Raw genomic sequence first — 21759 nt, forward strand, 5'->3', positions numbered from 1 at the left:
TGTTCAGTTATTTTCCCGATTTTAGCAGAAATACTTTTAACAGTTTTCATCCAAAAGTTTAATCCACTCATGAAATAAAACAGGATAATAGAATCAGTTTTTCGGACATTAAAGTAATTAAGGATTGGAATGGTAACATTATTACCAATTGGTATAGAAAAACTACGTATTTCGGTAAAATTTTTAATTTCGCTTCTGCTTATACTTCTTAAAAAAAAATGCAGCAAACAAAAACTTAGTTTACAGAGCTCTAGGTTTGTTCCATTGTTCCATATTGCATTTCACATTAGAAATTTAAATATTGTCATGAATATTCTTTCTCCGAATCATTATCCACAAAAGTTAATTGAGAAACATATTGCAATTATAGTTTAACAAAACAAAAATAAAGAAAGTAATATTTTTCCCGCTGATATTCAGAAAGAGTTTAAGGAATATAGTTAATTCAGTACTTTTGTTTGTCCATTTTTTGACTAAATTTATAAAACTACTGAACTAATGTTGACAGAAATAGAAATTTTAGGGGGCGTAGTTGCTTGTCTTCCCATTTTTCTTTTCTCTCTTTTATTTATGTCCAAAAATTATTTTTTTTTTTTATTTCAAGTTACAATAGGAGCTTTTTCTGTTTGTTCCTTGTGGTCCAAATTTGGTTGTTGGATTATTGTTTCTTATAACGGAAATTTGCATCACGCTTAAGGCCATGTGATGAGTGGCTCACGTGACCAGATTCCTACCTGACCAAAACTTTTTTTATTTCCCTACTTATATTCACACAAAACGCCACATCGAGTTGAAATTTTGGGATACTAAACAAGAAGCACTAAGAATGGTGGATCTAGTCGTAAATTTGTATAATTATGAAAACAGTTTTTTTTATTAATTTTTTTCTTTTTTCATAATTATTAAAGTTTAGGACCAGGCCCACATTTCTTAGTGCTTTTTATTTATCATCCCAAATTTTCAACTCGATGTGGCGCTTAGTGCGAAAATAATTTGGGAAATAAGAAAAGTGGCGGTAAGGTAGGAATCTGGCCACGTGACACACTCGTAACATGGCCTTAAGTAAATCTGTGTTTCTTAAATATTTTCTTATTTTTATAGATGACAATGGGAGCTTTTTTTGTTTGTTCGTTGTTGTCCAAACTTAATCATTGGATTCTTGTTTTTCTTTAAACATTAGCTAGCCTCAATTTAATTATTAGACGTTAAATAAGATTTTCAATTGGGATTTTAATCTGATTTAAATTTCTTAAATATTAAATTTAAGGGATATTCTAGAAACTACCACCGAAAAAAATCAATTCAACAGTGGGGCAAAATAAGGAAAATATCTTCAAAATACGATTCCGGGTACATTTTTTAACCAATTAAATTTTTTTTCAAATTAAAGCTAAATAAATTTTTGAGAGATGCCTTGAGGCCGATTTTAAAAGAAAAAAATATTGTTCACTTTATTTATACACAGAATTGACACAAATCGCAAAATTTAATATTTTGTTATTCTAATAACACGCAATTAATTCAAAATGATTTAAATTAGTGTTTAATAAATTAATAAACATTCGTGAAACATATCCTAATAATTTATCATAAAATGATACATTTTTAAAAACAATTATCTTGTTGTAAACAATGGTGGCTGATTTTCGAGTGGTTTTGGATATTTATTGAGCGACTTTAATTTTTAATCCAATTTGAAGTAAAATAAAAACATATGAAGAAAAAACAAAATACGTTTGTTATTGTTATATAGAAATTTTATGAATAAATGTGCAGTTTGAGAAAATTTTTAGCGCTTGAGGTCCTTTTTTTAAACAGCTTCGATTTAATTGGGAGTATAGTTGAAATAAACTATGCTTTAATTTCATGACAATTCTGTAATTGTTATAAACAAAAGCTCAGTTTGCGAAATTTTTCAGAGTATCTGTTACTTTTTTTAACGTTTTTTGTTAGTCTTTCTAGTGATACTTTTGTAAACTGTACTATCATTTCATGACAATTCTCATTGTTATAAAAAAATTTTTTAAAAACGCATAGTTTATTCAATTTTTTAGTGATTAAAGTACTTTTTTAAAATTTGCTTTATTTAACGTGGAAGGAATGTTTTAATCAACTATATTGTCATTTAATAACAATTTTGTGATTGCAATATCATGACAAATGTTATTGTTATAAACTGTACTATTGTAACTATTGTACTTTTGTAATTATTGTTACAGCTGTATTAATGTAATATTGATAAGCCCAAAAAAGCACATTTTAAAAAAGTATCTCAAAAATTGCTCAAACTGCGCTCTTATTTATCAAATGTGTTTATAACAATCACTTTTGTCAGAAAATGACAAAATAATTAAGAAACGTATTACTAGGATGACTAACAAAGTATTAAAAAAAAGTAACTGAAACTCTGAGAAATTGCTCAAACTGTACATTTGTTTATAAGAATCGTAAATTGTGATAAAATGATAATAAAGTTTATTGAAGCATCACTGTCACGTCAAACAAAACCCTTTTTTAAAATTATCTCAAAAACTCAAAAACTGCTCAAAAAGCGAATTTGTTTATAAAATTTATTTAAAACAATTACATTTGTTTTTAAATGACAATATAATTTACAAAAGCATCATTAGAATGGCTAACAAAGCAAGTTACAAAAAGTGACAGAAACTCATAAAAATTGCTCAATCTGTGCATTTGTTTATAAAATTTATTTATAATAATCACAAAATTGTCATAAAATTGTGACATAGTTTATTGCCATGTCACTACTAAGTCAAACAAAGTAAAAAAAAATTTAAACGTTAAAAATTGTAGCCGGAATTGTATTTTGAACTTGTTGACAAAGTCTCGGAACTAGAACATCGGAAACAGAAAAATCAGACAGTTTTAGATTAGGGATAACAATGGCTATGTCCTCTATAAAGTTTATTAAATACCTTGTTTTCAAATTGTTGCGTTTAACTGACGCTTTTGTGTATAAAAGCGTATAAAATAAACTGAAAATTTTTCAAAAATATTTCTCAAGATTTTATTTAGTAAGCCCAAAAAATCCTACAAAATTATATTTTTCAATAATCTCATACAAAATTCAGAAAAGTAGCACTTTTTTCGGGGTAGTTACGAAAAAGACCATTTAAATTTTAGTATGCCATAATGGCCTAACTCAACTTTTTACGATTCTACAGAAAAAATAAAAAGTGTCCAAAAAAATTATAATATATTAATTTATACAAATTAAATTAAAAAGCTTTTTTAATATCTCTCAGCGATGAATCGAACTTGAATTTTCTTAAATCTCTAAAAGTTTAAAAATTTTTTAAACTTACAGAAATTTATAATGTTTCTAAGTCATATTAAATGTTCAAAATTTCTAAAATTATTAGAATTTTCTAAAATTTGTGAAAAATATTATCTTACGGTCAGTTGTCCGATCCACGTCATTGAATGTAACATGTGTCTCCAATTTAGGAAAATGTTCTGGAAAATCTCGAACTTTTGTAGGTGGAGCTTCTTGATACCCATGAAAACCCATATGATTTTTTTGAGAAATAATCGGTGCTGTTTCTGTAAAAAATGCATCTTTCTAGAACTAATTGAGGGGGAAATAAAAAAAAAAGTTGATTTTCTCTAAAACCACTAGACCGATTCTTATAAAAAAAATATATTTTATGGATACTGATAAGAAAATTCACAAAAAATTCAGTAATATCCACGCCGGTCAGTTTGGGGAAAATATGTTATTCTACGGGATGCATAGATTTTTTAGTAAAACTATAGTTCTCGCAACTAAAAAATATCACCTTAAAATTTTTTCAAAGATTTCAAGCATTTTTTTATTTACTATTTTGGCCATGCAACTCTTTCGAATTTTTTGGTGAATTGTATTATCCATAATTTCCACAAAAACATTAAATTTGAAGGATCTAATGTTTCGTCGTTTTTTGTTACTTCAGAATGAATATTTGACAATAATTTCAGCCTGATACAAATTTTTATTTGTTTCTTTTAATGTTATCAAATCACTTTTTTTTAACAATTTATTTTTATACCGACAGTTTATTTTCGATAATAAAAAAAAACAAAATACATACAAATATTTTTTTTAATGAATAGTGCATAGAAAAAATAATTTAACCATTTTTGCATTGCTTAAACAAATATTTATTGTTAAAAAAAATGATGTATTTTTTGGAATTAAGCCAATTCGATAAAAAATTATACATTTCCGACTAACTTTTTTGGAATTTTGTGAATAAACAAAAATCAATTGTTTAAATAATGACATAATGTTTTTAAACAAATATACTACTCTAAATAATTACTAACTGTAAGAATTTACTGTAAGAAAAAATATTTATAAAGAAATCATAAATTGTTCAAGCAACTATATATGCTGACTTGCATTATTTATTACTCTACTAATTACAACATTTTCAGAAAACAATGGCACTCTATAGTATTATCGAAATTGAATACTATGAATAGTAATAATTTGTCTAAGCAATTAATTTTGTTAACTTCAATTAATTATTTAACTTTTGATTGAAAATCAGACAAAAAGTGAAGAATTAATGAAAAAATAGCGAAATTCTATCTACCATCGAAAAGAAAATTGCTAAAAAAACAATAAATTGTTCCCATAATTTATTTATACAAACCGACTGATCTGAGTGATACTTAAAAATTAATATTTTATTCATGTATGGCTATTTTAAAATAGAAATGATTAAATTTCAATTATTCTCTTTGGTTAAAAATTGAACTGTTTTGTTGAAAATTTGTTATTCCTTTGGCAGAGAATTGATTTTCATCAGTGAAAATGTATCTTTTCCATTTTTACTTGAAAATTGGTATTATTAAAAGAATCTTTCTTGTTTTAATTTGTTTCCCCTGGTTCAAATAAATCTATTATATTTTTCGACAGAGAATTTAATTTTAAGGAGATAATAATATCTTCTTTCAAGCTAACATCATTGTACATAATTTATTTTTAAAAACGCACAACCAGTTTTTAGCAAATTATTTTCCAGATATTTTTCCAGTTTTATATTTATTAGTTTAAAAAATCGACGATTGTTGCATTTTTACAAATACGTTATTCTATTTTAAATATGTTATTCCAAGAATATTTGCATCAATTTAGAACATAAAAGGAAATCAGAAATTTAAGAATTTCTGAAATTATCAAAATTTCCCCAATTCCCTACAATTGATAAACTTTTCTACAAATTGTAAACTTATCAAAATTGATAAAATTCTTGAATTTTGTCAAATTTTCAAAGTTGCTAATATGATCATAATTTCAAATTTTTTTTTAAATTAAACCATCTTACGGGCATCGTGAGCCTGGTAAGCTTTGTAAGCAGTGTAATAATTCACATAATTTTCATTTTCCTTAGGTTTCCGAGGAGGCTTTTTTGAGGATTTTGAATCTGTAAAAAAATTAAAAATTCATGAGTCTCTCGTAGATATTAAAAAGATAGGTCCCCGCGATTTCTCTTTTCTTAAAGGTCAGGTTTTCGAAATAGGGGTCAATGTTTGTTTGAACAATTTTTTAAAATAATTTCATTAGTGATTGCGAAACAAAATTTATAAAATCATTTTTAACATGAATGAGCAAAATAAGAATTTGTTTGCGTCCTGCACTTGTTTTGTACGAGAAACCGTTTGCAATTTACAGCGTTATAAACAAATGATTGTTTAACAAAATTTCCATATTTGCACGGTGTTACCTCAGAATCTATTATTCAGAAAAAGGTAAAACTTGTACACTGTCTATATCAAGGATGAATATTTTAAAAGGAAAAAGAAATTTTACGATTGAATGAAAACTTCTCTCCCTAAATTGTTGTAAAAAATTTGTTATTTTTAAAAGGAAACCGTTTATTATCGTAATTTATTAATTAGCAATCATCCAGATCAACCAGTGTCATAATGTTGCTTTAAATTTTTTGCTTTATCCAGCATCATTAGCATTATTTGTTATTCATAATTTATTTTCCTAAATTGTTTATAAAAATTAATATGAATAATGATTCTTAATTACCAAAATCGACTTAAATTTTTTTGATAATCCTGGATAAATGATTCAACTTATCTCTTTTTTTATATTTTCTCGTACGGCAAGTCATTATTTATTTATGGCCGTATAAACAATGTATTTCTTGTAAACTCACCCTCCCTTAAAAGTCACAATTTTTATGTTATTAGCGATTACATTTTTTATATCCTTAATTTTACCGTAAAGAATGTAATTATCTTGGTGAAATTTTCCATATCTGACCCTAATTGTTTATAAATATTGTTATTAACAAAAAAGCTCAATTAAGAAATTCGATTTTTTCCTATTTTTTTAAATAATCTATGGCACAAAATGAAACTTTTCACTGTCGTGGTATTTTTCCTTACAACCAGACATTATTTATTTATCGCCTTATAATCAACGTATTTTCTGTAAATTTTATAAATTGAACTTGAAAATTTCTGCTTTTAGGGGAGGGTGTGTTTATAAAAAATGCATTGTTTATAAGGCCATAAATAAATAATGACTTGTCATACGAGAAAAAATTAAGAAAGTAAAAAGTTTATTTATCTACTAAGGATGAGAACAAAAAATGAAGTCAATTCTGGTAATTAATGGTCATTATTTATATCAATTGTTATAAAAAATTTAGCAAGAGAAATAATAAACGACAAATTATGTTAATACTTTTATATAAAGCTTTCTCAACAAATTAAAGCAAAATTATAAAACTGGTTGATCTGGATGATTTTTTATTAATAAATGAAGAGTCTAAATGGGTTTCTCTTAAAATAACAACTTTTTAACAACAATTTAAGGAAAGAAGTTCTTACTCGATGGGGAAGTTTCGTTTTCCTTTTCAGAGATCTATCCTTGATATAGACAGGGTACAAGTTTATCTTTTTCCTGATTTATAGATTTTCAGGTAACACTGTGCAAATATAGCAATTTTGTTAAAACTTCATTTGTTTATAACCCTGTACATTGCAAAGGGTTTATCGTACGAAAAAAGTGCAGGATGCAAAAAATTAATGTTTGCCCATAATGAATGAAAATGTTTTTAAAAAATTGTCTGAACAAAAATTTACTCATATTTCAAAAACCTACCCTGGATATTCGTAAACAGGGGCCTTTTTGTGACCTTTTAAGAAAGAATAATATCGAGGACCTATTAGTGCGTACAGAAGTATTAGTGGCTACCAGATTAAAAGGTCTAGGAAAACTTTTTGCGATTTTACAGAAGAAACAAAAAGCGTCCACAAAAATTAAAATGTTAATTTTGGCGAGGCGGAAGGGTCAAGATAACGGATATGACAATCGTTTGATTTTTCTGCGTTCGCAGTCTGGTTACTTGGCACACATCAATTCCAACCCTTCCCGGATAGAGTTTGTCTACCATGTGTGTGTCAATCCTTTACTTTTTTTTCTGAAAATATTCCTACCCACTTGACGGGTTTCTAACCCTAAATAATGATTATTCCTTTAAAAAAATGATGTAACGTGGCATTTTGTTGTGATCATCCTAAATATCATACCTCAGCAGCCCTGATTAGCCTCATCTGTACGGATTTGAGACTTTCTTGTCAGAAAAATAATCCTTTGATCGAACGAATAGATTCATCTGTTCCCGACTGGCCGGCGAATTCTGTGACGTAGCACTCCCTCAAAAAATCTGACACGCAGGCTCGCTGGGAACTATAATCTCCACTTGCTAGCCGCGTAGCAGCATCACAATTTCTTTTTAGTAAATTGCTTTCTCGTAAAAAAACATGAGGTCCTTCGATGTGAGAATCTAGACATTCTGTAATTTGCGCTAACTTTTGGCATCCCAGGTGATAGCTGGATCCTTTGCTGTGGCTCGATCACTTCCTCGAATAATAGGGGCTGTGCTACAGCAGTGAGAACGGGGATGTTCGTGGCGTTCTTAGGGTATGTGGTGAAAAAGTTAGGGGCAACATTTGCTCTAGATCCGGCTCGCAGGGTGATGTTCCGCCAGGATTCGGGTGTGTCTTGATAAAGAGTCTTACAATTTGTTATTCTTGGCTCGACTCATCGTACGACTAAGGAATAAGTCTTAAATCGTCAGCTTATCATGAGAGTCTTTCTGCCGTTTAAACCAAGTTAAGATTTTGCTATCGGGGCGTAGAGTGATCGGTCGATCCTCGAAGAACGACCGATAGCGTTTGATTATCCAAACGATCGCGAGGCACTCCTCCTGATTACAATGGTAACGGGCCTCGTGGAGCGAAGATTTGACGCTGGCAAATGAGATTTTATGCCGCTTCCCATTCGGTTTATCTTGCATTAATCTTGCCTGGTTCTCCGGTCTCATCTTATATGGGTTTTTCGTGAAGACCATGTGTGATTACTGGGAAGGAATCAACGAAGAGTTTGATATGCAATCTTTTAGTCAGTTATAGGTTTCTAAAAAAGAGCGCATCTCCTTTCGTGTATGTGGCGGACTAGCATTGTGTATGACCTCGATATGCCTCGCTAGTGCCAAGTTACCCTCGGTGCTAACACTGTCACTAAAGTAGGAAGGAGTAGTTTTTTTAAAACTACACTTGGTTGAAGCATCCTAGAAGCGGTATCGCCACCTACTAGTATCTATTATTCAGGTCTAGTGTGGAAAAGATCTTCGCCATTCCCAGGTCATTCAACGTTTCGAGTATCTTGGGAGGGTGTTTGAGTACGTCCACGATAATTTCGTTAAATCTCTGCTAATCCATATAAAAGCATTAACCGCCATATTTTTAGCCGCGATTACTACCGCAGAGCTGGAGGCAGAGGTCTTTGGTTCGATAATACCTTCACGAAGCATCCACTGGACTTGAATGACAATTTGCTAGAGTTTCTTTTAAACACCCACCACCATGAAAAAGTGAAGCTTCGAGAATGAACAGTTTTGAAAACTGTTCTTGTAGATCTGATTATCTTACTGGGAGTGAGCTTGTTTGAATGGGGGAGGGGACTGAGGTATACCCACTGGCAACTAGTGGTACCGACAAAGATGCTTTCGGCCACGTAATCGTGGATAACTTTATGTTGCTTAAGCCATGAGCGACCAAGGAAAATTTCAGTCCGAAGCTATGGGCTACTAAAGAATGTACTGGGGTAGGCAGCTTCTTCTAAGACAAATCTAGATGTTGCGGCACCGTCGAGTAGTATAGTCACACCGACGGCAGCTAGGAGTGCGTGAAGCAATTAGGCGTTAAGTTCTTTAGTTCTTGTTCTTTTAAGATGACTTTGTTGACAAAGTTTTTCAAGGCCAGTATATCTATCTCAGCCACGAGCTCCTGGTTGTCCAATAAGAAGCGCACGCGGAGGAGGGTGCTGAGGTCTGTGAATACCGCGCTTATGAAGGGGTTGCACTGAGACTGTGGCATTTCGACTTCTCCTTATTATAGGACAATCTCAGTAAAAATGTCATCCTGTGCAGTAGTAAGAATGGGGTTGGGGGACGTACGTTATGTGCGCAAGCCACCGAAATTATGTTTATGACTGGTATTACAAGGGAGTTCTTGCTCTTGGATTTGTCGCATTTCGCCTTGCGTGCATTTTTCTCTGCTTCGTCATTTTTAGCTTGCAAAGCCCTTTATATGGACTCGCATAAGGAATCCATTACTGCCAGCCGCAAAACATTTTTTATCGAGGGCATTAGTGCCTTCAAAAGAACAGCCACTATTTGTGCTTCCATGGAACACACCTACGTCTTCTTTTTCCTTCTGATTTGTTGCGCATAACTTGATATGTCCTTTATAAGGATAAAGCCCCGGTGAAATGTTGTACGAGTAACGTCCAGAACTTGGCCCAAGATAAGGAAAAGTTTCGGTACTTGTCGAAATATTTTGCTGCTATTTTTGTAAGTGGCTTATGCACTATTATCAAATAAAGTGTACACGAAAAAAAAAAACTGTCGTGGATCAATCCTTCGGCGGCCCGCTTGATTCTACTAGTAAATTATCACGGCGATAGTGTGTGGCGGCCTTTGAAAGTTTTTCTCTCTTGCACGCTAGCGCAAGGCGGGGACTATGAAAGTAAAGCAGCAGGGTTATTCATGCCCTGCAGGACGTTTTATTAGTGAGAGGGCGGCAATAGGTCAACCCTCTTTATATCGCCCTTGATTAAATTTTGTCTTAGAACAAATTCACCAACGCATTCGTGGGTTTACTACTGGCGTCGAGGCAATAACCTTTTTTTTAGTGATCGATTCTAGCAGAGATGGTGAGAAAGTCTCTGGCGAGTCTCCGGCTGAACAACTAGCGATAGCTATCGGCGACCGAGCGAAAACCAAAGTGATGGGTGTAGATGCGTCCTTAGATTTGAATCTTACCCGTTTAGATACCGCTGGTGTACAAGAGTGAACCTTATCCGCCCCACGAGGGTACCCTTAAGAGGTTAGGTCTCGTGTAAGAAGGATCTGGCTCGGCGATGATAGTTGGACCCTGAGAGGTACACAGATTGCCAATTGCCAAGAGGATGAGTCAAAACTATTGATCACCTTCGGTGTGGACTCCGGATGAAGAAATTTTGGCGGTGTTCAGACGTGCAATTTCTTTAAGATTGTAGGCCTAAGCTGCTAGACGTGCTGCTTCCTTCTCCGCTTGACGGGCCTCGTCGAGGCGGCGAGCTCAACACTGGCGGATCTTTTGATTCAAGTGAGATGTTTTTATACGCTCTTTCACTAAGAGTTTTCTATATAGTGGAAGCTTCTAGTTAGAAATTTTAATCGCACGCGTGTGAATTAGAGTGAGAGAGGTAAACGACGAACAAGGATTTTGAGAGACGGATGTTCCACAGAAATTATTTTGATTTTACAAATGGATCTTTGTCCGATTCAATTACTCGCAATTCTTTTTCTCCACCTTAAAGTTAAGGTCACTTTTATGGAAAGCCAGCCTCGATCGTCAGAAAGTGGAAAAAGGAAGACTCAATCAATGCTCCTTACAAGACCTTAGACCAACAACGAGATGCCAACCGCGAATATACCAAATAGGAATCAACACCGTAGTCCACAGGCTGAACTTACTTTATGGGAAGTAATATTAGGAGTGAGCACTATAAAATGGATGCGGGTTTAAAGCCCCGACCTACTGCGGATACCGAAGTGACTATGAAAGAATTCACAGTGAAGAAATGACGAACGCTGCTAATAGGTCGATGAATCCCGCGACTGAGATTAAACAAATCCTCGAAGATGAAGAAAAAATAACGAAACTGGAGGAAATTTGAATAAAAAACAAACGGAAAAGCACTGATGCTAAAGCGCTGGTGGAAAATGTCAAAGAGACGGCAGAATTTTGTTTAAGAGTCATGTTATTTTTAAATTGATAGGCAGAACGTATGCTGCTACACGCTCAAAAATTTTTCAATGCTTGACTCTTGCCTCCCTCACTTGAGGCCAGGCAGCTTAAAGTGTAGGTTCTCGTTGGCAGTGGGAATGACTCTAAGCGTTCTTATTGGCCGAACGGTGGTAACGGGATTGCATCCAGATGGTGGGGATAGCCTACCGGGCCCACTCTCTTGGACCCCGCGCGTCAGGGCCATGTTCAACTTTAATTTCTTTATTGTTAATGATAATTATGGCTATACAAATAGAAGGATTGGTTTAAAATTAATGATTTTTTAATATGTTGGTTTACTCTATCCCATCTTAATTTTCCGGTAATAACCATACTTTGTTGCGCGGATTTCCTAAAGTTTTAAACATCTTGAACAGTTGAAAATAATTTCCAAACATTAGAAAAAAGGTAAAAGGAAAGAGAGAGAGAGTGAGAGCCAGTGTTGAAAAGAAAGAAAGAGCGCGCGTGAATCAGAGAACGGCAGACATTTGCGCACGTGCTAAAAACATTGTAAATATTGTCGGCGAAGGAAGCGTAACACGGCGGCAATGCGTGATCACAGGCTTCTTTAAATTCAAACTCGTCTCTTGAAAACTTGAGCGTGAATCCACGTAGGCCATTGTTTAATTTTCCGGGGTTCTCATTCCGGCCATTTGGCCTACGGAATACCTGTTAAGGTACTAATCGGATTGTCTTTTTTTGGCACACAGCTTTAGGGATGAAAATAAAGATCCAGTTCGTTAAACAGCAATTTCAGATCAAACTTCAAAATTTTAAAAGCATTTTTTAACTTATTGATACTTTCTTAAAATTTTTACAAGAGTTTCATAACAACTTTTTTAATTTTCTTGGAAAAACGTAAACTCAAATTTTAATGTAGCAAAAAATGAAAAAATAATAATTATATTTTGCGTTTAAAACATAAAAGACACGAAATGAGATATATTGACAAAAATTGTGTACTTGAAAAAGATCTACAAATTTTTTATGAATCCCTTTTTTATAGGATAATATAGATGCACTTAAAAATTTTAAATTTGAATTTTGGACAAACATCACAAAATATAAAAAAATATATATATACAAAAGTTGTTCATCTAGAAACGAGGTGGAAATTTGTTGAAATAAGTTTTTTGATACAATGGGTAATTTTTGTTATAGTCATATAAAATAAAATCAAAAAGTTTTAAAAATTAGTTTTTTGTCAAACGACTATAGCTGCAAAATATTTGGATATTATAAATAAATATTTCTGTTAATATGCACATTTAAATATTAATATCTTATTTGTGTTCCAAGGCTATTTGTCAAGAGAAATGTTGAGTTTTAAGTCGATTCAGCGAACATTAACGATTCTGAATAAAATTTACAAAAAAGTATTCTTTTCTTATAGGAACTACATAAGAAACTTCATAGGGCTTACACCGCCTTTTATTTGGATATTTTCAACAACAAAAAAATATATACATATATGCATAAAAATTCGGAGGCAAAAAATATGGACCACCCTAGTGTTTGCAAGGGTTTGTTAAATAATATTTTTTTAAGAAACATTCAGACTCATAATGGAAGTTTGATGATAGTGTTCATATTTTTATTCAGTTTTGATAGAAAATTAAGTTTTTTACCAAATATTTAAATTTTTATATATTTTTGAATATTTATCTTTTTAAATAGAAAATTAATCTTAGTTAAAAAATCAACTCATTGGTTGAATTGACAACGCATCTCTTAAAGAGCATTTTTTAAGATTCTTATTGTTAGTTAGAAATTTATCTCTTCGCATAAAAATTCAAATATATTGCTGAAAAACATTTTTTTCATAGAAAATTCATTTTTCATTCAAAATATAACTATTCTCTTTTTTCTTTTAAATTGATGTTTCAAATTGAAAATTGATCTTTTTTATTGAGAAATTGTTTATTTTGTTAAAAGTTCCTTGTTTTTGGTACACAACAATTTCTTTTTTTTTGAAAATTTATCCATGTTGGTGAGAAAAAAGTTTATTTAAAATAAAAGATATCTTCTTGTGAACAAAATTAAAATTACTTGGTTTAAGGTTTAATTTTGTATAAAAAACTCATGTTTTTGGACAGACGTTCCTCATTTCAGTTAGGAATTCAACTGTTTTGTTTAAAATCGACTTTTTTCTTGAAAATTCATATTATAAATTGAAAATTAACCTGCTTTGGCAGAAATTGAATTATTTGGCTATAAATTTAACTGTTTATTTAAAAATTTAATTTTTCTGTTAAAAATTTATTGGGGCTTAACTATTTTCTTCAAAACACGTATTCTTCCGTTGACAATGAATTACAAAATTAGTTTTTATATCAAAATTTAACTATTCCATTTTTGGTCTAAAGTTGTTCTTTTGTCCTGAAAATTTAAAGATTTAAGTCATCAACTACGTTTCATTCGAGGGAGAAGAAGTGATTTAAAAAATACCAAAATTAGTAAAGTACTTTATGGATTGCCAGCAAATCCTTTTACAGGCCAAAGTGTCAAAGTTTCTATTTGCATGTTTAATTTGTTGAAAGAAGAAACAATTGTTGTATTTTAACAAATATAATTAAACATTTACCATTCTAAGAATATTTGGATAAATTAATATGTTCAAGGGAAAATTAAAATGAAAAAAAACCATCAATTTCAAATTCCTTCAAAAAATTGTTTATAATAATTTATAATAATGAATAAGCTTATTACAATTGAAATAGACACTATTCAAACTATTTGTATTCTAGGAGTACCCTTGCATTGATTGAAGAGGATTTTTATCACATGACAAAAAAATGAAAATCCAAAAATCTCTCACCAATGTACTCTTTGAAATTAAAAGCAATAAAATTTGAAGAAAAAATTGAAAATTGGTGCTCCTATTTAAGTGATAGTGAACTTCCTTGGTCAGCCGTAAGCGAACTTTTTTTAAATCTCTAAAATGTTCAGAATTTTTAAGCTTAACAAAATTTATAATATTTCTAAATTTTATCAAGTGTGGAGAAATTCTCAAATCATCGTAATTTTTGAAATTTTCAAAAAATGTTAACTTATCTTACCTTTATCTAAATGAAGTTGAAACACAATATCATTAGGTTGACTCGGTCTTGATTCTGTAAAAAAGAATTTCGATTCTACAGAAGAAATTAAAAGCGCCCACAAAAATCAACGTTTTTTATTTAAAAAATAAAAAAATCCTTATTATAACATTATTTCTGTTGTTGCACAACTGGGATATCCGGGTATTCTTGTCTTTTTCTATTCATTTTTTTAGTCAGATATTTCAATAAATAATTATGAAAAGTGAGTAGCAAAGACATTTAAAATTTAAAACACACACAAAACACCAAATGCTAAAAAAATTGGTTTTGCGAGCTTTCGTAGCTAATTATAATTTCTTCGCAGTTTTTTGAATACAAATTGCTCCTAAGCAGTAAAACAGTACTACATGCTGATAATTAGATTCTTACTTATATCTTAGACAGCTGCGTTTTTTCTGACTTTTTAAAACTTTTTTCAGTGTTCAATTAGAGTGAAGTAATAATACATTCAGGTTAACAAAAATAATTGCTTTAATCATTTATTATTATGGTTATTAATATTCTCTGATTAATGGTAGACATTTGTAATTTTGCTCAAATCTATGTCTATTTTTCACTTAGAGTGCCTTAATAGTTATTTAAGTTAAGTAAAATTTATTGTTCAAACAAATTGTTATTGTTAATAACTACGTTACTGCCAAACAGTTGTTTTTTCTGAAAGTTTTAACTTTCAGCCCACTTTTTACTTAGTGAGAGATAATAATTTGACGCAAATTATTAAAAATATTTGTTTAAATTATTTAATTTTGTTTATAACTATATTCTCTTAGATAAGTGATAGAAGGTTTCGCTTTTTTAAATGTTTAAATTTGCTTCAGATTTTCAGTTATCAACAAATAATAAATAAACATTAGAGAGGAACAGATTTTGAACAATCTGTTTCTTTTTCGTGGATAAATTTTGCTAAAGGGGAGGGGCTGATAACAATATATTTGCTCGATCACTCTACGAGAAGATCCTTATAAAATATAATCAAAAATTGAAATAAATATATTTCATATCTTGCATTCATTCTTAACTCACTGAATAAAAAGTGGGTACAAATTAAAAAAAAACCTTAACGCTCTAGCATTAATAAAAATGAAGATAGTTATAAACAATAAGAGTTTGTTCAAAAAGTTATTTCTGTTAAGGTTAAATAAATACTAACTTACCCTATCTGAAAAGTAGAGAGATATTTGTAAATTTCAGAAAAAACCGCAACTTTCTAGCATTATTGAAATTGAATATTATTAATGATAATAATTTTTTGTACTCAAATCAGATAATATTAATGATTCTAAATAAAATGTACAAACAAGTTTTTTTCTTATGGGAAATACATTGTAAAGTTTCTAGCACCACGCCACCTCGAATTATAATTTTTTTTAACAACAACAAAATAAATTTATTCTTTTATGACATTGATCACGTAAAGAGAAATGTTTAGTGTCAACTTTATTCAGATAATAATGACGATTCTGGATGATATTAACAAACAAGTTTTTTTTCTTATTTGTAAATTTGTGTTGTTTTAACTATTTGCCTCAAAACTGAACGTTTCAGTCAATAATTTATTTTGAAAATTAATTTTTTTAGCTGAAAATATGGCAATTTCATTTTTGTTGAAAGATATTCCTGTACAAGTTGATAACTTAACTGTTCGGTACAAAATTTATGTACCTTTTTTGGAAATAACTTTACAAGTTTTGACAAAATTCCGAAAATAAAACCAATAAAAACTACAACTACTGAATTTTTTAAACTGACGATTTTACTATTTCATTTTGGTTAAAAATTGATCTTCTTTAGTTAAAAATTTAACTATTTAGTTAAAAATTCATCCTTATCGGTTGAAAGCACAAATTATTTTGTCAAAATACCAAATATTATTATTTTATTTATTTAAAATTTTACAGTTTTGTAGAAAATTCCACAGTTCAGTTGAAAATTGAACTATTTGGTTTAAAATTAAACTTTTTTGGCTGAGAAATTATATTTCTAAGTTGAAAATTAATCTTTCTTGTAAGTTATTTCTCTTTTTGGCTTTATAATTAAACAATTCAGTTAAAAATTCAGTTAAATTTTTTGTGAAAAATTAATTCAGTATATTGAATGAGTTGAAAATTAAACTATCATTTTAAAAACTTTTGTTTTACAAATTTTAATATTTGATTGATTTTAATATTTTTGTATGAAAATTCGATCATTCATTTCAAAATACATCTTTGTATGCATAAACTCTTTAACTATCTTTAACTATTTTCTTGAAAATTTATTTTTTTACAAAAAACCTCACCTACTTGGTTCTTGAAGCAAAGAGTTAGTTAGAGATTATTTTTCTTTTGATTCGTCTGTTTGTTTTAAAAATTCAACTATTTTGTTCAAAATTAAATATATTTCCGCCTAAAATATTGGAAATTTGAAGTGTTAAGTATTGAGTTCCATTTGTTATCTAAGTTAATTTTTTTTACAAAATTTATGAATTTAAAATCCGATTTCAGTGAAGGACTAAGTTATTTTCGGAAAGTGAGAGGGGTGTCAAAAAAGCCCAAAATTGTTGCTAAAAAATTGTTTATAACAATTATAGTTTTTAAGTTCTTACAGAAAGTCTGAATTTTAATCACTCCCACAATAATTTTAAGTTTTTTCAGGTTAACCAATTTTTTTCAACTAAATTACAATATTTATTTATTTGTTAAGTGCATTTGTTAATAATAATAAAAACATGCGATAAATAAACTATTTGCATTCTACGAGCACCTGTGCATTGATTGAAGATAATTTTTATTAGAAGAAATTCGTTGAAAAAAATTTTGTGAAAAATATCGTTTTTCTCATAATCTGAGTTAACGTACTATAAATAAACAAATTAAAATGAAAAAATATCTGAACAATGTCAGATATTTTGGAAATTGGGGAAAAAATTAAAGGCTGTGTAGACTTTTCTTAAGAAAAAAGAAAGTATTTCCTCCCGCTGTGCGGCCAGATTTACAAAATGTACAAAATGTCCAAAAATTTAAATTAATAAAATCATTTAAATTTAGAAAATTATTAAGATTTATTAAATTATTCACAGTTCTGAAATTATTAAGGCCTCTAGAATGTTCCACTCTTTTCAAATTAATCGAATTTCTAATATTCCTAAAATAGTCCAGTTTGTCATGGCAAAACAAAAGTTTATCCTGTTAAGTTAATTTTTCTTGCAGAGAATCTTTCGTCGGAAATCGATGTAAAGTTTATCTTCCGTTTTTTCTGAGAATTAACCGAAGTTTCTGAAATTCCCGATACGTCTAAAATAACTAAAATTTCGAAAACTATTAAAATTGGTCAAAATAACTCAATTTCTATTGTATGCAAGGTCGCGGCTGGCCAAAGAAGATCAGTACCACTTAAAAAGGCGCCGTTCGCAAGATTGTGCTCATGACATTTTTTATTCGATAAGACACACAATTTAGACGTCCATACGTGAAAACTGAGTTTCCGAACTAGGCCAAACGACGTCCAGACGATTTTTAAAATAATTTTTCGAAAAATTAATATTTGTTGTACAAATTGAAAACTCAATATCTTTTCAAATTTTTCCGTCCAAACGACAAAATTTGGTTTTCAAACATAATAAAACGTTTCTTTTAAATAAAAGGAATTCAGAAGACATACTGAATTCAACATCAAACACTTTCAACTTTCACTTTTAATTCTTTTGAGAAAAGAGTGAAATAATTACTCTGATAATACAAGTTTGGAGCCAAAAAGACGAATTTTTTTGAAAATAAAACTCAACCAAGAAAGATGTCTTTTTTACCAGAAAAGGTTAAAATATTAAAATTTTCCAAGAATAATTAGATTTAAACAAAAACAGTTCAATTTCTAATCAAATAATTGAATTCTTGGAATACAAATATGTATTTTCAATCAATTATAGTCGAATTAGTATATAAAAAAATTATTCAAATATTTGGTTTCTCAAGCCAAAAAGACAACTTTTTTAGAAGATAGTTGAATTTCCATCAAAAGATATTTTTGTAAAACTTAACTTAAACTTTTTACCAAAAATAGGGTAGTTTAATAAATATTTTATAAAATATATTTTCAGCAAAACATGAAACAAATTTTCGTTAAATGGTTTAATTTTCAACCAAAGAGATGAACCTTTAACTAAAAACATGAATTTTTGATACAAATATGACTTTTTAACAATTTAGTTGCATTTTAAATTCTGAACAAGAAGCATAATAGTAGAATTTTAAAGTTCTGAACGAGAAATATAATAGTAGCAAAATTCAGCTAAAAATAATTTTGAAATTAAAATGAGAAGACTTTGACCAAAAAAAAAAGATATTTTTACATAACAGCTCAATTTGAAGCGTGTAGTAAATTAAAAAAATAAATAAATTCTCGAAGAAGCATGTAGCAGTCTTTTAAAATCAAAAAATGATTTTTTATTATGATTAAAATAATTTTAATTCAAACAATAAGCTTACATTTTTAACAAAGAAAATTAATTTTCTACAAAAAAAGGATGAACTTTTAACAAAACTTTCAACCAAAAATAAACAATTTTTAATTAAAAATTTTTAATTTCTCAGAAAAATGGAATGGTTACATTTGAATTTAAAAAAAAATTCTCCTGAAGACCCCTCCAAGTTTCGATTTAATATTTTATATCATTTTCTATAATTTTACTTACCAACCAAATCAAGCAGGAAAAATGCGATTGTCAGAAGATTTCCAGTAGCAATCTTCATTTTCAATATCGAGGAATTTCGTAAAGATGACTGATTAATTAATAAAAAAATGGCTGATATTTATACTGACAATTACTGAACCCTACCAGGAAGATCTTCAAGATTTGTCAGATTTCGGTTACCTTGTTATACGCCATAATGTATATTTCAAGCGTAAACAAGGTCTAATTGTCTATATAGGATGTGTTAAGATTATTTGCTATATACTGATAAAAAGACTACCTGATTCTTTCCACATATTTGTACAAATTAAAAAAAAGAACAAATACGAAAAAAATGTTTCTCAGTTTGTCTTACAATTTATTTCAACAAAATTTTATTTTTAAGCATACAGAAATTTTGTTTAAAATTAATGAAAAGTTCATTGAAGCAAAGAAATTTTTGTTAATTTAAAGGCATATTTAAATAACCCCAACAAATTTCGTTTAATTAAATAAATACTTTATTTGCCAAATTAGTTGGTTAAAGTAGCCGAAAAAAATTCATTGAATCAAAAAAGTGCTTGATTATTAATATAATGGCAATATTCAATGGTTGAGTTAATAAGTTCAGTTTATAGGAGCTTCTCAACAAAATAAATAAATTTGTAATCCAATTGGTGAATTTTCAACTAAGAAGACTGGCATTTTAAGAAATTAGATTAATTATATCAATCAAACATTTAAAAATCAAATTTTTCCTTTTAAGTTGAAGTTTTTACCAAATGATTGAATTTCGAGTTCCAAAGACATTATTCTTTAACGAACAAAAAATGAATTTTTAATAAATTAGATTGATTTTTAAGCAAGTAGAGGAGTTCTCTAATAAAAATAATGAATTTTTAACAAAAAATTCTTTTAAAGCTGTTCATCTTTTTACCAAAAAGTTTAATATTTTCTCACAAAAAATGAAATTTCAACAAATAAAACAAATTTTTCATCAAATAGTTTGTATTTTTAATGTAAAAAGATCAATTTTCAACCAAAGTTATATTGTTATTTATGAAAATTATTTTCGATGAAACAAAGAATTTTGGACTAACTAATTGGATTTTTAAGAAAAAACTTTGAATATTCTAGAAAAAAGCCGTTAAATTCTTAACCAAAAAATATGGATTTTGACGGAAAAATTAATTTTTAACAATATAGTTGAATTTTTAGTTCTGAGAAAATTATTTTTCAGCGCAAAAAATAAATTTTTAATAAAGTAGTTTAATTCCCAGCCAAATAGAGGAGTTTCCTAATAAAAATAACAAATATTTACAAAGGATTTTTTTTCACATAGCTCAAATTTTAACATCAGAAGGTTAATTTATTATCAGACGAGTTCAAATTTTAACAAATGAAACAAATTTTCCATCAAATCGTTTGTATTTTTAATGTAAAAAGATCAATTTTTAAACCCAGTTAAATTTTTATTTATGGAAATAATTTTCAATGAAACAATGAATTTTCTACTTAAATTTTTAGTTCTGAGAAAATTATTTTTCAATCCAAAAAATGAATTTTTAATAAAGTAGTTTAATTCCTAACCAAATAGAGAAGTTTCCTAATAAAAATAACAAATCTTTTCGAAGGATTTTTTTTCAAGTAGCTCAAATTTTAACAACAAAATGTTAATTTACTAGCAGACGAGATTAAATTTCAACAAATGAAATAAATTTTCCATCAAATAGTTTGTATTTTTAAAATAAAAAGATCAATTTTTAACCCGAAATGGAACCTTAAAATTTTGCTTTAAGGAAATTATTGTCAGTAACAAAATATTTTTATTTTAACTTAAAACAATTTAATTTGAAAACAAAAAATTAATGTTCAAAAGAGCAAATTTATTTTTACCAAAAAAAATATAACTTTCTACTCAAAAAAGAACTTGTGAACAAAATACATAAATTTTCTACCAAATAATTTAATATTCTACATATTTTTACAAGATAAAAAACAGAAAAAATATGAAAAAGATGTTTCTTAGTTTGTCTTATAAATTATTTCAACTTATTTTCAACACTCACTTATTCAATAAATGAATCAATCAATATAGACTTGCTAAATCATTGAAAAAATTAATCACTATCTCACTCACTCACTCACTCACTCAGTGTGTAATTAAATTGTTTACTCGCAACTGTTGATGCTCCGTAGAGTGAAAATTGATCATAGGCTGAATTTCTGGCTATAATATATTTTGTTTCGGATGAAAAGATGTGCCAAATGGCAAAGTTTGAGCCAATTTCACGAAGATCCATTTTCACTTTATTTGGTACGGGGTCCTTCAGGAAACATTGATAGATATTGGAAGGACTGTTCATTCGAAAATGCAAACCTGTAAATATAAGTGATGAATGTAGATTGTTCTCAATAAAGTTACGTCCATGACTGAAATTAAAGACACCCTAATGGATTTGGAAGGCCTAGTCATCCTATGAACAAAAAATTAAGAAACATTGATGGGTTTTAAAAGGGTTAGACATTTTACAAAGTAAGCCTGGTAATCTACGTGTATAAAATACATTTATTTAAAGTAAACTTGGTAGTTCAGGTGTTCAAACGAAACTTTTTCGAGGACGGAAGAATTGGGAAGGTTCGTGA

The sequence above is a fragment of the Belonocnema kinseyi genome, chromosome 10, assembly GCF_010883055.1.
Source record: "Belonocnema kinseyi isolate 2016_QV_RU_SX_M_011 chromosome 10, B_treatae_v1, whole genome shotgun sequence".
NCBI classification, from domain to species: domain Eukaryota; kingdom Metazoa; phylum Arthropoda; class Insecta; order Hymenoptera; family Cynipidae; genus Belonocnema; species Belonocnema kinseyi.